At 42.8% G+C, this 17708-nt stretch overlaps 1 protein-coding gene across 7 annotated transcripts in view; it reads left to right on the top strand.

Moving 5' to 3' along the window:
- Positions 1-17708, top strand: part of CC2D2B (coiled-coil and C2 domain containing 2B) — a 1917855-nt gene that overhangs the window by 1465389 nt on the left and 434758 nt on the right. The gene's annotated exons all lie outside the window — the stretch shown is intronic.

The following is a 17708-nucleotide window of genomic DNA, read 5'->3' on the forward strand; positions in this document are numbered from 1 at the left end:
TCCAAGATAGAAGAGCTCACTACCCGAGTAATGATCTTAGAGCATAGGGCTGAAGATGCGGGAGATTGCAGCGGACGTAATAATATAAGAGCAATTGGCGTCCTTGAGGGCGCAGAGGGGCCAGATATAGTAACATTCATGGGAAAGTGGCTGTGCTCAGTGATATCTCCGGAACAACTCTCACAGGTCTTTGTGTTGGAGAGAGCCCATAGGTTCCCTGCCCGCCACCCAGGAGACCCCCTCGTCCTGTTGTGGCAAGACTCCTCCATTATAGAGACTGACAATATTTCACAATAGGTCCGATCCCATGACCCATACATAGTGGAAAATAGCAAGGTGTTAATATTTCCGGACTTCACGGCCAAGGTACAGGCCCAACGTGCCTAATTCCTTGAAGGCAAAAAGGCCTCACAAATGTTTCCAGCAAATCTTAGAATCATTTTAGATGGCGCCACTCATTTTTGTGAATCACCTGAGGAGACCTGGTCCTGGCTTGTAGCATACAAGGCGGGCATACCCCTGCCCAAGAAGAAACAGGCCCCGAGCAACGAATTACCCCAACAGGAAGAGGCAACGTCACTCACGGATAAAGACACAAATACAGAAACCCACAACCCCTCAAACTGAATAGGACAGACAGGTGGCGCTGCATGTGGTGGTGCAGATCGTGTCACTGCAGAACTGCTACCGAACCACAGATGCCTCTTTGGAATCGAGATACGCAGCTTCAGACTCAGGGGACTCCACTGGTAGTAAAGTGCACCTACCGAAAATAACCCTGTGTTCAGCGGATGACATTATATGAATATTCTGAATACAGGGTTGGTACACTGGCACTGCACCCATGGTTGGTCTGATCCGGACTTCAGGAAGGAGTGATAAGGGTCTTGAGGTTGCCCCTGCCAGGGCTCAGGGTATGGGGCACTAAGATTTTCCAGAGGGCCGCCGGAGCAGCACAGGACATTGGAGGTGGGCCGGGATGAGGAAATCGGCATTGTGGTATTTTGCATCTCCTCCCCAATATAGTGTTCCGCCTGACATATTGAAGGTGGCGTTCTAACTAAATGTATTTGTTTGTTTACAGGTTTGGGCGGCTAGTAGTTGCGCTGGTGCCCTTGGGTAGGGGAGTTTGGTTTAAGGAGTTAATGCGCATTCAGAGGTCAAAACTTAACCCCACTCTGTCTATGGGAGCGGGTCACACACTGATACCAGCAAAGGGGGGTAGGGCAACACCACAACTAATTACATAGCAGTCACAACCATACCTAATAGGGTGATAAAATATTTATCTTGGAATGTCCAGGGCATGGGATCTACTATTAAATACCACAACATACACAGTTATAATCGCCGAAAGGGAGCACACATCGTGATGGTTCAAGAAAGGCACCTCACAGCGAAGGAAAGCCTCCGTCTCCGTCAGAGATGGAGGGGGCAACTATTTGCGACCTCCTACTCAGCATATTCACGATGGCCCTATTAAGGATATGGCGGGGGACCCCATATGAGGCAACACATACACTCACTGACCCCGAGGGCAGACATGTGATAGTCAAGGGAAGGTCCTGGGTAGGGTGGTGACACTTGGAAGTCTGTACGCCCCTAATCATGAGCAAACTCAATTCTTTCATCGACTATCTAAACCACTGTCAGGGGTTGCAGCGAATGACGGATTACAACTGTGTTGAAAATATATGTTTGGATAGGTCCACTCCGCCACCTCAGGGAACAATGGCAAGCATGACATTGAAGGGCCTCCGCAGCTGAATGGGACACTGGGGGTTGATAGACATATGGTGACTTCAACATGGGCAATAAAGGAACTATTCATACTACTCACTGCTATAGCACTTACACACCAGATTAGATATGTTTCTCTGCTCGATCCACTTGAGCTCTGCAGTGAATGACACAGATTACCTGGGATGCATACTGTCAGACCATAGCCAGTTGCTCCTGAATTTCTCCCCAGCTCCCCGAGTGTGCAACACTCATTGCCTTCATCTGCCTCCGACTATTTCCAAGCAAATCAGGGCACTACGAGCATCTCTCTGATTGAGTGGGATGTGCTTAAAACAGTAGCAAGAGGCCAATATATGGGACAGACAATAGGTGTGAGATGGAAAATCGATAGAGAGCTTCATAAACTAGAAGCCCAGATACACTCCTTAGACAATATACTTGGGGTGCAGGAAGAAACCCAGAGACAACTCTCAGAGATCAAGAGTAAACATAACACAGTCATAGAAAGACTGTGGTTGTTGGACCTCCGAGCCTATCAGGAATGACAGCATGTTGAGGGTGGGAAATCATTGGAGGCTATTGGCATTGCTGCTTAGACCAGAGAGCAGAAGCACCGCCATTACCCGGTTGCAGGCGAATATCGGGGCCCCATTGTATTCACCCAAAAATATCAATTACCCTTTTCATATTACACAACCTTATATGGGAAACCAAAGGACCTATCTATAGAGTACATAGACGGGTATCTGGAAACACTACAATTACATAGAGTAGAACCTGCTATGCAGAAAGTGCTGGGAGAGGCGAAAGCTACCCAGGAAATCCGAACTGCCACTAAGGGCATGGTCAAGGGGAAAACTCCAGGCCCAGATGGGCTCCCTGCCGAATTCTATTCCACTTTTAAATCACTCTTAGCCCCACTCTTGCCATCTCGATGCAATCTGGTCAACTGCCAGCCTCTATCAGAGAGACATTGGTGGTCCAGTTACCCAAAACCAAATCTGAAATGCCCAGCACATCTGAATTCCGTCCACTTTACATGTTAAACATGGACTTCAAAATAGGCAGCAAAATATTGGCCACAAGATTGCTCCCACACATGCGAGACTTAGTGCACACTGACCAAAATGGATTGATACCAACAAGATTGACCTCAGGGAACCATAGTCGATTATACGATTTCCTGTATCACAGTGACGTCTCAACATTCCCAGAGGCTGTTGTAATGGCTGTAGATTTAGAAAAAGCCTTTGAGCCTTTGAGTGGGACTTTCTGATGCAAGTCATGCAAAAGATGGGATTGGGAGAGGGATGGCTTAAATGGTTACGGTTGCTCTATACTTGTCCCATAGCCAGAGTCAGAACGGGAGAAGTAGCCTCAGCACCATATGGTATCCACAGGGGACTAGGTTGCGTTGCCCTCTATCCCCTCTGTTGTTTGCCATGGCTATCGAACCACTAGCAGAATGGTTCATGCAAGGGGGAGCGAGACAAGGGCTGATACTGGAAAGGAAGGAGTTCATAATTTCTCTGTAGGGAGATGACATACTCCTATACCTGAAAAGGAGTGCTCAGGGGGCCACTCGTGCCATGAACATACTGAGGGAATTCCCAAATCTGACGGGACTACGAGTGAATAAATCCAAAACACGTCTTCCCAATCGCGCCACCAGGGCCTCGTCCGCTAACACTCCCAATTGATATTAATTGATATTAATTGGGCCCCTCGCTCCTTTAAATACTTGGGCATACAAGAGTTCCATGAACAACTAGACTTCATGGAAGGTCACCTTGGTCAGGCAATGCACTCTCTTAAAACATGCATTTCGTTTTGGCGCTCTCTCAAACTCACAATTATGGCTAGGGTGGAACTATCTAAAATGGTTGTATTACTGAGACTGATATACTATTTTGTTAACCTCACGGTAGTGATCCCGCAAAAATGGTAACAAGACTAAGACATGATGACAAGAAAGCTTATCTGGGTTGGGGGTCACCACAGGGTATCGCTGGCAGTAATGCAGAGATCCCGGAAAGAGGCGGACTAGGGCCCCAGACTTAGAAGCGTATTACTTTGCAGCACAACTCCAGTGGCTCGCCCAATGGTTAGATGGGAAGGGACTGGAGATCCTAGACATCCTGACACAAATGGACTACAGGGGCAGACTGCTTGCAAAATTATTGCGTCCAAAGGTACAGATCCAAACTCATGGCACTCGGTTAAAGGTTGCACCAGACCTTCCCCTGTTGGGCCTTCCGTGGGGCAACACCTCCTCCCTAATTATGGGAGCCCAATACGAGAGTGGACTGCTGCTGGCATATTTACAACCTGTGACTGTTACCAAGAGGGAGAATTGTTCCCCCTCGATGAATTTATCGCACACTATGATTTGGCCCCAGGCCAATTCTTAAATTACCATGCAATACTGAGGACATTCAGATCGCTATGGGGAGGAGGCAGGCGGTGGTGACACTTAGGTCAGCCAGACACTTAGTAAAATGATATACAGAGTGATCATGGAGGTGACAGTGCAGCCCGTGAATCAATTACAGGAGAAATGGGGAGACCTAATGGGCAGAGAGGTGATGGAGGCACAGTGAAACCAAGCCCTGAGCAGCCCAAAGAAAATTTCTAGGAACTCTAACTTTAAATACACTCAATTTAATTTTCATACATATGACCTACGCACCCCATTCAGACTCAACATCATGTTCGGGTCATCCAATGCCCTAGGTGTGCGATTTTAAATGAACTATTGGTGCGCTCAATGTCCCACACAATAGAGGCCTGTCTCCTCTGCCTATTTCCACGGCCTTAGTCCAGGAAAGTGGGCCCTAGATTTCAGGATCTGGCGCTGGTTTTGGCAAGGAGGCGTATAGCCCTCCGCAGGTGGACAGCAATAGGTCCTAAAGTGATGGATTGGGAAAAAGATGTTACTGCCTGGGCTAGGGCAGAAGAAAGGACTCTGATAGAGGAGGACAATCGAGCCATAAGACACAGCTCAATTGCAGAACTGTGGTCGGAGGTCCTGTGAGACTGGGATGACAGGGGAGGAGACAGAGTGGAAAGTTCTCCTAGTAATACAGAGAATGCAGAACCACTAATGAACACCCTCAACCTCTAGCACAAGGACTCAACACAAGGGGGTAGTCAACCCAATTGAAATCTAACCTATTCCCCCAACCAGACATTAATACCAATGACCCCCATATATATTGGTGTGTAGCCATTTACAGAGTAAGGGAATTTGCGACGATTAACTAGATACTGGACCTCTGAATGCTTTAGTTGTTCGATTGATTAATATATATTATGATTCACTAAGTTTTACCATAATGCAATGAGATATCTACTAGATGACAATAATCAAGACTTCCCAACGGCATAAAGCGAGAATTAGGCACTGAATGTACCTCTGTATTGATATATCTAGTGAATACAATGTAATCTTATGGGTCACTAACCTAGAGATGTATAACTCCCTCTGAACTACATACTCAACTACATTGTATTTCCTTAACCTAATGCCTAATTGTATATGCAAAGTGTTCGAAAGAAAATGCAATAAAAATATATATATTTTTTAAAACACATAAGAACATACAGATTAGTGAGCGTTCCATGAATTTTGTTTGGCCACGTCAACCGCTCTTTGCTATGCCTACTCTTAATGTTAATACTGTGGTAAATCTGTTTTACTAAAGGATTGTTTGTGGTGCAAAATACTTTCAAGTTCTGATTCTGTGAATTAAGATCTTGCAATTTTCACTCCATATTACTTGTTTGAACATCTTTGTTCATTTGTTAATCAGAGCTGAGTTGTCAATGCATTTACACATACATGGGTTGGCACTATCAGGGTTGGTATATTTTGTTGAACGGGGTGCAAGAGAATCAAAGGTGATTTTTCTTTGGTTATTTGTTTTTCCCATTTGTAAAATGTGTGCTATGCAAAATAAACCAGGCTTTCTGCGAATGAGGGGTGTTACTCTGAAACCAGTCCCAGGAGCTTGTTTCCGGTCCAAGGAGAACGCAGATGACAGTTCGGACTGGACTGTTCCCATGAGGAGCAGGGTCAAGACTCATTTGCATATGGATGGGTCCAAAGTGAGGTGGTGTAGTGAGCAAAAGAACGATGGATTTAAGCCAGATATCTTGACTGGGAGTACATTTTTGATTCATTCAGCATTCTGCCCATCATTTGTTGCTACAGGTCCTTTTCACACAGCACAACAACACTTCAAATGTCTGTTTTCTAGCAGTATTTTTTTTCACCTACTCAAACCTTGACTGCTAGCTGGCCTTTAAGTATTAGTGTGTCTTTTCTTGTTGGCATTTTTATTGAGTACTGCGCATTGTATACAGGTATACACAGTCGATTGAATGGTTTTAATTACATTACATCGTCAAGATTAAGGCAACGTCAATCGTACATGAATACAATAATCAAGCGCATATTGAGTGAATCCACTTTGCCTCCAATATAGCAGTAGTCACAACATACATATACGGACTGTATACTAGCTTACCGAATAATGACCCAATCATGAACATCTGGTCACAGTACTCCTTTAAACTCCCACCCATAATACCCCACCCATACCACTCCCCCAAACTGAACAACAAATCCACTTGCCGCTACACTGACAATACACTCTGCCGACTATCTTAAAACAGGTGCTTGTCAGGTCTGTGACCTTCCGGGAAGGGTATATAAGGAGAACAGCAGGGAGAGGGGGGTGGGAAGAAAGAGGCAGAGAGGGATGAAAGGAGATCCCACATCGGAGGGCGGCAGGGAAGGCCAGAGGGTACGGGGAACCTCTTTGTTTATTTGGCCTTAAAAACATAATTGACCCTGCCATGCATTGTGTATGAAATGGGGCTGTTAGTTGAGGAGGGTAGGTATGAACATCATGCAGTAACAACAATCCTTATCATGGTTAACCACTAAAGTCACTAGGAAACATGAACTCAATCCACTGGTAGCTATGGCACAGAGCACAGAGGCTTAACTTAGAGGCAATGTGTAAAGTATTATACCAGACTAAATCAGCCGTACACTTGAAAAGCAAAACAATAGAAATCACAAAATGAAAAAGAAAGATAGAGTCAAGTTTACTAAACAAAATGACACCAAAATGACTGAAATCAAATAAGTAGAACCAGAGATGTGAATTTTTAGTTTTAATCAGAAATGGCACCAAGAAGTACAAAGGCCAATGATAGTCATCATCATCCTCAACTTTATATCGTCATTTGACCATAAAAGCACAATAGAAAAAAACTAATTTTGGGAAATTTTACATTACTATGTTGTCATATCGCAATGCATTGACTATGCCCCCCTTTAAGATATTACAATGATAAAATATATTGAAAAATCAACAAAAATATTCATATTAAAATCTTGTTTATGAGTATTTCTTTAAAATGGAATCGATTACAATCAGGCTTTGGATGCTATACCCTCTTCTGGCATACTAAAATCTCATCTGAGAAATGTTAAATGCTATAAGATCATATCACCATTAGGCTGTGGTTGTAATGGCCCCCTTTGACATAATACAATAATAAAATATAACACTGTCAAAAGAGGATGCGCAAGGCAATTTTGTACTATTTTTTGTCTGAAGCCTAGTTCAGGAGTGGACCAAATTTTGATCCCTAAATGAAAAGTGACCAGGCCTACCATGTCATCCAAAAGCCTACCCCCAATTCATTGTGTGTTATGAAATTTGGGGTGGATTTAGGAGGCCCTAACAACCTATTTGAAAATGTATTCTCTGCCCCCTGTAGAGCCTTTCCTGTTGCGTGCGACAGACACCCGCCCCATATGCACCCGCACTGAGGGTTTTGCTTTTGTAGAGCACAATCATTTCTTTTAGGGATCTTGTGTCCTAATTACCTGGCGAACCTGAAAATTGATTCGAAAGAGGGTTCATTCCCTGGGACCTTTGGGTTATTAATCTTTCCCAATGCATATCCTCATGAAACATAAGACCGAGGTAATTAAAATCCTTTGTCTTTAAAATTGGGGTTTCCCCAATAAAAGTTTTCGACCGGGTATTTTTCGGGCCACAGGTCACAACACAAGCTTTTTTGTGATTCACTTTAAGCTTCAACCCTTGCATAAAGTTATTAAAACCGTCTAAAAGAGATTGCAACCCATTTGCTGTACATGCAATTAAAACTGCGTCGTCCGCATACAATAGTATGGGGACTAAGCGGGACCCAATTTTAGGAAGTTCATGTGTGCAGGAAGTTACAAAGGTATCTAGTCAATAATATAGGCTAATACCAAAAACAGGGTCAATATACAGCCTTGCCTAACACCTCGATTAACCTGAATGGGGGCGCGTGATCTCTGCGTAGAGTATAATAAACCCTCATATGGGTATCTCATTGTAGACGTTTTGAAATATGCAATAAAGGGGGATTAACCCCTTCCCAACCCATGATGTCCCATAGTATATCTCTGTCCACTAAGTCAAAGGCAGAGGAGAGGTCCATAAAATACATATGTATGGTCCCTCTCCTGGCCTTGACATATTTAACTAGGATCAGAGGCAAATTTAGGGCTTGCTCGGTAGGGCCCAAGCCCGGACGAAACTCATATTGGATTTCAGCAAACAAATATTTTTCTTCTCCCTAGTTTTCCAATTTTGCCAAGTTTACCCTGCAAAATATTTTAACCAAGACATCTAACAATGACATTGGCTGGTAGTTAGAGAGAGAATTTATTTCTCCTTTTTTGAAAATGGGACTGTTATAGGTTTCCTCCACGTCTCAAAAGGTCCCTTCTTAACTACCGTTCTAAAGACATTTGTCACCAAGGACGCTCAAAAATCAAGGTTGTTTTCAAAAAGCTTAATTGGGACCCCGCTGAGCCCAGCATCTTTCCTGTCACAGAGCTCAGAATTATGTTAAGTACTTCACCTACCATGATAGTCTCAATACATTCTAAAAAGTCTATCAGTTAAAGCTAGGGACTTGATATTGCCATTATCAGGTTAAAAATATGTGTAAAATGCTTGATGCATTCTTGCTCCAATATGTGGCATTCTATACCTGTGGGTGTTTTTTTGGCAAAGGGTCAGTTCACAATCTCCCAGAACACCCAATTAGCTTTCAATTGAGCCGCACAGGTCCTCCCAAACTTTTGTTGTAATGTCTGCTTTTATTTTCTCAATAGCTTGGTTATACTCCCTTCTTGCTATTCTGACTTTAGCCAGATCCTGTAGTACTGCATTAGTAATTCTGTTATATAAGCATTAGTGCATTCGGAATTAAACCAAGATTGCACATCCTGATCTATCCAGGGCTTGTCTGAAAATCAGTATTTCAGAAACCTAATTACATATCTGAAAGTCCAAGTATCCCATCCGGGTCAGCTATATCTGAGAGACAACATAAGATCTCTGACTGGTTATTAATACTGAGGTCTCTGACCACTGTTTTAGGATTAATTTATGTCCATTTACTTCCTATCCCCTAATTAGGTCCATGGGTTAAAGGAGGATTAGCCTTGTACATTTGAGAGTCTCATAAAGGGATGGCGAGACTAACAATTATGAAATCGGAGTCACTAAATGGTGATGGACACACCTCATGTTTTTTCAGCAGGAGGGCCAGGACATTAGACAAAATAATGTGATCAATCATGCTGCCTTTCCCTCTCTCGACAAAAGTTGGAACCTCCACGGAGTGATCACTGCATTGCTCTGATGTAAAAGGCAAATTATTAATAGGATTAAACTTGTAAGATCTTCACCATATGCCGAATGCTGAAAGTTGCCAACATGCTCACCCTGACCGGCCATCTATATTTCCACAGACCCGAAACCCACTATGTAAACTTTTGGCAATATTAAAATCCCAAACCCAGATAAGAGAAATATTGGACGATTCTCTACTTGTTAAGGAAATGATGGCGCCTTCCAAATCCTCGATGATCCCAACAGGTTTCGGTGAAACAAAATTGAAATAAAAGTTGATTAGGATAATGTTACACACTCTAGGTTTAAATAATTTTGAAATCAAATAATAATGGTTAAAACTAAGCATCTTAAGATTCAGATTCCTCAGTGAGGTAGAGACCATGGCTAACAAGTCCCCCTTCTCCCTGCCTGCGTTGGATGGAATAGCAGGTGAAAAGAAGGATCAGAACCCATCAATAGAAACACAATCAAAAGACTAGGGGCCAGATGTAGGTACCAACAACAACAAGGAGCAAAGAGGAAAAAAGGACCTAGGTCGCCCCCCACTCATCAAGTTTCAAATCCAATATTGACCAAGATCCCAGGCACTATTCTCTTGTGCTATGTAATGATATCTCTCATGTTGCATTTAAATTAACAACTACCTCCCCTCTTTCAATGGTTATGGGGTAGGGGATATATCACTCATGTGCCCAACTTAAAAAAGCCCGTCCCTCTAAACAGATTCTTGTGAAACCACTCAACCACTGTGAAGAATTTGTGAAACAAATTGTGAAAAAAATGTGTGAGAGCGAGATGGCACCTCACGGGCGCACCACCAATGGGGAACCTGGTAGGTACTCACCAGGATAGCCCTGTTCTCATCATCGGTGCCATCAAGCTTAAAGAAAGGTGTCCAAATGAAAAACAAATATGTGTAGAAGAAAGAGTGCAGTGGAAAGAACGAACAACACACACAGTAGTGTCACACAACGTAAAACATATGCCTACAGCACAGACGTATAAACTTTATTCCTATTCTTTTGTGCTGATTGCATAGATTTAAAAAAGTGAATCTGACTGCTATTATACAGCCATATTCTACTTGCCGACATGTTTCATTGCCATAGTGTTCATCTGGCAATTTCTTCAGGGCATTACATTTTTAGGCCACTGCTTTAGGACACCAGGGTTTCACAACTGTAAAAAGACATATAAAAACCCAAAGTCAGGGTTTTCCTTGCTGTGGTAATATTCATCTGTATATTGCTGCACAAAAACGCTGAATTGCTATTTATCAATATTTACCCTCAAACGGCCGATGTATCTCATACCCGCCGAGAGGTATTAAAAACACACACACTTGTGGATCAACTCCTTATGTGAGCTATCCTGCGTCCCCTTTGTATTCTTACTGTAACGAAAACGAACATCAAGATGTATCTTTATTAAAACAACACTTACTTCTCCTCTCACTTCCTCCGTGTTTCAACTTGCTCCACCTTAGACCCCATTACTACCTTACCGATAATAGGACGGACTGCCGGCTTCTACTCGACCCGTGCACCATTCACGGGTGACTACCATTCTTTTACCTATTAGCGCGAGCGAGAGACCAGCTCTAATTGGCTCTCTCATTCTCGCGTTATTGGCGGCCATTTTAGATTGGGTTCTTCTGCATGCGAGCTATAAGGAAATGCAGATATATCCTCATTTATCGCGAGATCACACCCTTTAGCATATTCAAAATGTTTTCTACTAGCAAAACTTTATTTTTACTTGTACACACCGTATTCAAACATAAATTACAGAGTGCACCGTGTATATTATAGACAAATAGGGCATTTTATAAAATGAAATTTATTTTGTAAAACAAGGTTTTTTTGGGAGGGTGTGAACCTGTGAATATATGTAAGTGTATATCAACCCCCATCATTACATCATCTTGTATAACTCAACAGACGCAAAAGAACATCCATATCAGGCGTCCTATGAGATCAAGCCTATTGACACACTAAAGGTGTTTTTTATTTACAACACTTTATTTACACTCGTAAAACCAACTCTCCTGATTCTACAGAGTACACAAATAGAGCATTTTCTAGAAGGAGATTTTCTAAGTTTGTAGATCTACCTATTGAACCCACACATACTAACTGGATGGAATGTAATGTCATCGGTATGGTCACATAGTAAAATATATGTATGTATCTAACAGCACCCATCACCGCATCATCATGTGTGTCTCCATTGACGCAACAAGACATCTACATCAGGTCAAAATATACAGATACAAAAACCTGGATGTCAGTGTATTTTGTTCCATTCCAGGAGTTCATTAAGCCCCCTTTGTTCACTTCTCTCCTGATAAATCCACCTCGCTTCTTTCGTGGCCAATAGTCTATCAATCATTTGTGGGTCTCCTGTTACTTTCTCCAACACCACCCATGTAAATGTATGTTTATTCGTATAGCAATGTTGGACTAACTTCGTGGTATTTTTGCCTGATCTTATAGTGCTGAGGTGTTCCTGAATCCTTAATTTCACCTTACGTGTAGTAAGGCCGATGTATTCAAGGCGACACTCACACTGAAGTCTATATACCACATTGGTGGTATTACAATTACTGAATTATCCTAAAAACCATTCTTTTCCTGACTGTAGGGTTACGGTAGATGTTTTTGTGGTTAACGGACAAACAGAACAGCTCCCACAAGTATAATGGCCTTTGGGAATGGAGTTATTTTTCGAGACCTTAGCTGGCTTTCCCCTTGTGTGCACCAACTTATCTTTTAAATTGCAAGATCTTCTAAACGCAAAACGAGGAGGTGGCATCTTAAACTCGTTGTTTGACAAAATGGACCAATGTTTTCTGATGGATTGCCGTATCTTAGTGGCCAAGGGATCATAAGTCATAATGACAGGAATACACTCCTCCTTCTTCTTGACTGTAGTCTCCAGCAAGACACTTCTTGGGGTATTTAAAGCCCTTTTTTTTGCCTGCTTGATGACTCGTACAGGGTAGTTTCTATCTTCCAATTTATTACTGAGGACCTTCGCCTGTTCGTTCTAGCCCGCTGTCGAAGAACAATTCCTCCGGTAACGGAGGAACTGCCCCACCGGCAGGTTATCTCTAAGTGCCATGGGATGATATGATTCATAAGACAGTAAGGAGTTTCTGTCAGTGGGTTTTTGATGGACACTGGTTACGAGGCCACTCTCACTGGCCTCAATATCCAAGTCCAAATACACAGCTGTGTTCCTACTGTAGGACCATGTAAATCGGAGACTCTGATCCTGTCCATTCAGCCAATTAAGGAATTCCAGCAATGTGCTCTCCTCTCCAGACCAGACGCAGAGCACGTCATCTATATATCTCCTCCAAAGGCGTAGAAAGCCTTTGAAGGGATTGGTGGTAGGATAGATGACGTGCTCCTCGAACTGACCGACATAAATGCATGCCAAGCGCGGTGCCATAGTTGCGCCTATTGATGTCCCGGTGGTCTGGAGGAATAAGTTGTCTTTGAAACAGAAGAAATTACCTGTTAGGGCTAGTTCTATACACTGTAAAATGAAACTTTGAGGGGCATCATAGAACCATTCCTGTGCCCCTAGTGCTCGCGCTGCTGCCACTAGCGCGGCATCTTTGGGGATACAGGAATATAGAGACTCGATGTCGATAGTGACCAGAATTTCTTTGGAAGGGTCAAATGTCATGTCACAACAACAACAAAGGCACACACCCTCTAACTGTACATTCGATAACACATCGAGCGAAGAAGAATCAGAACCAGGGCCACAGAGAAATAGAGTGAGGTTCAACCAACAAGATCCTAATAACGCTGATCTGGGGGTACTCTTGCGCTCTTTTTTAGGACAGGGACAGGGACAAGGAGCGAACAGGGGTGCAGGCCAACAAGAAAGGGGAAGGGGACGAGGCAATCGCCCACCCCCACAATGGCAGACATACTCCCCGCGATTAACACGGAGCAGGGGGAGGAACCAACTTTGAACAGCATTGTGGTTAACTTGTCGAGCCATCACCTGTCGATGAATGAAGAAAAAGTGCTGAATAAGGGTCTCGGGTTTGTCCCGACTCCCACACATGATGCTTTCAAATGTCGAGTGGAATTCCACGAAACAGTCAGAAGAATTAAGCTTAAATTTGTTTTCGCCAAACAACCTATTGATGAGAATAAAGGATTCAATACAAACTTAAGAAGACCTTCCAGCTTCTGCCCCCCGAGTGGAGCAGTAGGACCAGAAGTGGCTGTGTTTGAGTCAAAAGTCTTACAAGATATTGAACTTTTTGAATCGAATAACAAAAAGATGTTCTTTAAAAATATGTCCAAGATGGACTGGGAAGCAGTTAAATCCCTGCAGAATAACTCTGAAATCACAATAAAAAGTGCCGATAAAGGCGGGGCAGTAGTAGTCTTAAATACCTGTGACTATGAGGCCAAAGTCTATAGATTGCTGAATGTCCGTGCTAATTATCAACCTTTAAAAAAAGACACCACGCCTGAATTGTTGGAAATCATAAAAGGCCTAGTGGGTAATGCCAAAGAAAAAAAGTGGATAACATCTAAGGAGGCGGAGTTCCTGGTGAATACCAACCCCAGGACTCCCGCCTTCTATATCTTACCCAAAATACATAAGCCGACCCGGCCTCTGCCGGTTCGGCCGATTGTATCAGGCATCCAGTCGGTACTAGAACCATTATCGCAGTTTGGCGACTATTTCCTGCGAGAATCGGTTATCACTCAGAAGTCCTTCGTGAAGGACACGATGGACATTCTTAATACATTGAGTGAGTGACATGACATTTGACCCTTCCAAAGAAATTCTGGTCACTATCGACATCGAGTCTCTATATTCCTGTATCCCCCAAGATGCCGCGCTGGTGGCAGCAGCGCGAGCACTAGGGGCACAGGAATGGTTCTATGATGCCCCTCAAAGTTTCATTTTACAGTGTATAGAACTAGCCCTAACACGTAATTTCTTCTGTTTCAAAGACAACTTATTCCTCCAGACCACCGGGACATCAATGGGCGCAACTATGGCACCGAGCTTGGCATGCATTTATGTCGGTCAGTTCGAGGAGCACGTCATCTATCCCACCACCAATCTCTTCAAAGGCTTTCTACGCCTTTGGAGGAGATATATACATTAACGTACTCTGTGTGTGGTCTGGAGAGGAGAGCACATTGCTGGAATTCCTTAATTGGCTGAATGGACAGGATCAGAGTCTCCGATTTACATGGTCCTACAGTAGGAACACAGCTGTGTATTTGGACTTGGATATTGAGGCCAGTGAGAGTGGCCTCGTAACCAGCGTCCATCAAAAACCCACTGACAGAAACTCCTTACTGTCTTATGAATCATATCATCCCAGGGCACTTAGAGATAACCTGCCGGTGGGGCAGTTCCTCCGTTACCGGAGGAATTGTTCTTCGACAGCGGGCTACAACGAACAGGCGAAGGTCCTCAGTAAGAAATTGGAAGATAGAAACTACCCTGTACGAGTCATCAAGCAGGCAAAAAAGAGGGCTTTAAATACCCCAAGAAGTGTCTTGCTGGAGACTACAGTCAAGAAGAAGGAGGAGTGTATTCCTGTCATTATGACTTATGATCCCTTGGCCACTAAGATACGGCAATCCATCAGAAAACATTGGTCCGTTTTGTCAAACAACGAGTTTAAGATGCCACCTCCTCGTTTTGCGTTTAGAAGATCTTGCAATTTAAAAGATAAGTTGGTGCACACAAGGGGAAAGCCAGCTAAGGTCTCGAAAAATAACTCCATTCCCAAAGGCCATTATCCTTGTGGGAGCTGTTCTGTTTGTCCGTTAACCACAAAAACATCTACCGTAACCCTACAGTCAGGAAAAGAATGGTTTTAAGGACAATTCAGTAATTGTAATACCACCAATGTGGTATATAGACTTCAGTGTGAGTGTGGCCTTGAATACATCGGCCTTACTACACGTAAGGTGAAATTAAGGATTCAGGAACACCTCAGCACTATAAGATCAGGCAAAAATACCACAAAGTTAGTCCAACATTGCTATACGAATAAACATAAATTTACATGGGTGGTGTTGGAGAAAGTAACAGGAGACCCACAAATGATTGATAGACTATTGGCCACGAAAGAAGCGAGGTGGATTTATCAGAAGAGAAGTGAACAAAGGGGGCTTAATGAACTCCTGGAATGGAACAAAATACACTGACATCCAGGTTTTTGTATCTGTATATTTTGACCTGATGTAGATGTCTTGTTGCGTCAATGGAGACACACATGATGATGCGGTGATGGGTGCTGTTAGATACATACATGTATTTTACTATGTGACCATACCGATGACACTACATTCCATCCAGTTAGTATGTGTGGGTTCAATAGGTAGATCTACAAACTTAGAAAATCTCCTTCTAGAAAATGCTCTATTTGTGTACTCTGTAGAATCAGGAGAGTTGGTTTTACGAGTGTAAATGAAGTGTTGTAAATAAAAAACACCTTTAGTGTGTCAATAGGCTTGATCTCATAGGACGCCTGATATGGATGTTCTTTTGCGTCTGTGGAGTTATACAAGATGATGTAATGATGGGGGTTGATATACACTTACATATATTCACAGGTTCACACCCTCCCAAAAATACCTCACTTTACAAAATAAATTTCATTTTATAAAATGCCCTATTTGTCTATAATATACACGGTGCACGCTGTAATTTATGTTTGAATACGGTGTGTACAAGTATAAACAAAGTTTTGCTGGTAGAAAACATTTTGAATATGCTAAAGGGTGTGATCTCACGATAAATGAGGATATATCTGCATTTCCCTATAGCTTGCATGCAGAAGAACCCAATCTAAAATGGCCGCCAATAACGCGAGAATGAGAGAGCCAATTAGAGCTGGTCTCTCGCTCACGCTAATAGGTAAAAGAATGGTAGTCACCCGTGAATGGTGCACGGGTCGAGTAGAAGCCGGCAGTCCTTCCTATTATCGGTAAGGTAGTAATGGGGTCTAAGGTGGAGCAAGTTGAAACACGGAGGAAGTGAGAGGAGAAGTAAGTGTTGTTTTAATAAAGATACATCTTGATGTTCGTTTTCGTTACAGTAAGAATACGAAGGGGACGCATGATAGCTCACATAAGGAGTTGATCCACAAGTGTGTGTGTTTTTAATACCTCTCGGCGGGTATGAGATACATCGGCCGTTTGAGGGTAAATATTGATAAATAGCAATTCAGCGTTTTTGTGCAGCAATATACAGATGAATATTACCACAGCAAGGAAAACCCTGACTTTGGGTTTTTATATGTCTTTTTACAGTTGTGAAACCCTGGTGTCCTAAAGCAGTGGCCTAAAAATTTAATGCCCTGAAGAAATTGCCAGATGAACACTATGGCAATGAAACATGTCGGCAAGTAGAATATGGCTGTATAATAGCAGTCAGATTCACTTTTTTAAATCTATGCAATCAGCACAAAAGAATAGGAATAAAGTTTATACGTCTGTGCTGTAGGCATATGTTTTACGTTGTGTGACACTACTGTGTGTGTTGTTCGTTCTTTCCACTGCACTCTTTCTTCTACACATATTTGTTTTTCATTTGGACACCTTTCTTTAAGCTTGATGGCACCGATGATGAGAACAGGGTTATCCTGGTGAGTACCTACCAGGTTCCCCATTTGTGGTGCGCCCGTGAGGTGCCATCTCGCTCTCACACATTTTTTTCACAATTTGTTTCACAAATTCTTCACAGTGGTTGAGTGGTTTCACAAGAATCTGTTTAGAGGGAAGGGCTTTTTTTAAGTTGGGCACATGAGTGATATATCTCCTACCCCATAACCATTGAAAGAGGGGAGGGAGTTGTTAATTTAAATGCAACATGAGAGATATCATTACATAGCACAAGAGAATAGTGCCTGGGATCTAGGTCAATATTGGATTTGAAGCCAGATGTAGGTAGCCAAATTCTGGTCAGTAATGGCCGAAAATTCCGAAAATCGGCCGTTAACGACCGGTATTGGGCTATTGAGATGTAGGAGTAAAAAATAGACCGATTCGGTAAATACGAGTCGGTTTCATACCGAATCGAAAAGTACCGAATTCTAATTGACCAAATTCTAAATTACCGAATCCCTATTTACCGAATCGGTAAATAAGAAATGGTAAAAACTGACCATTGAGATGTAGCAAAGCTCAAAAATACTGAATTTCATGAAATTCTGTATTTGAGAGTTGGTATTTACCATGGAGT

The sequence above is a fragment of the Lissotriton helveticus genome, chromosome 5_1 (genome assembly GCF_964261635.1).
Source record: "Lissotriton helveticus chromosome 5_1, aLisHel1.1, whole genome shotgun sequence".
In the NCBI taxonomy this organism is placed as follows: Eukaryota; Metazoa; Chordata; class Amphibia; order Caudata; family Salamandridae; genus Lissotriton; species Lissotriton helveticus.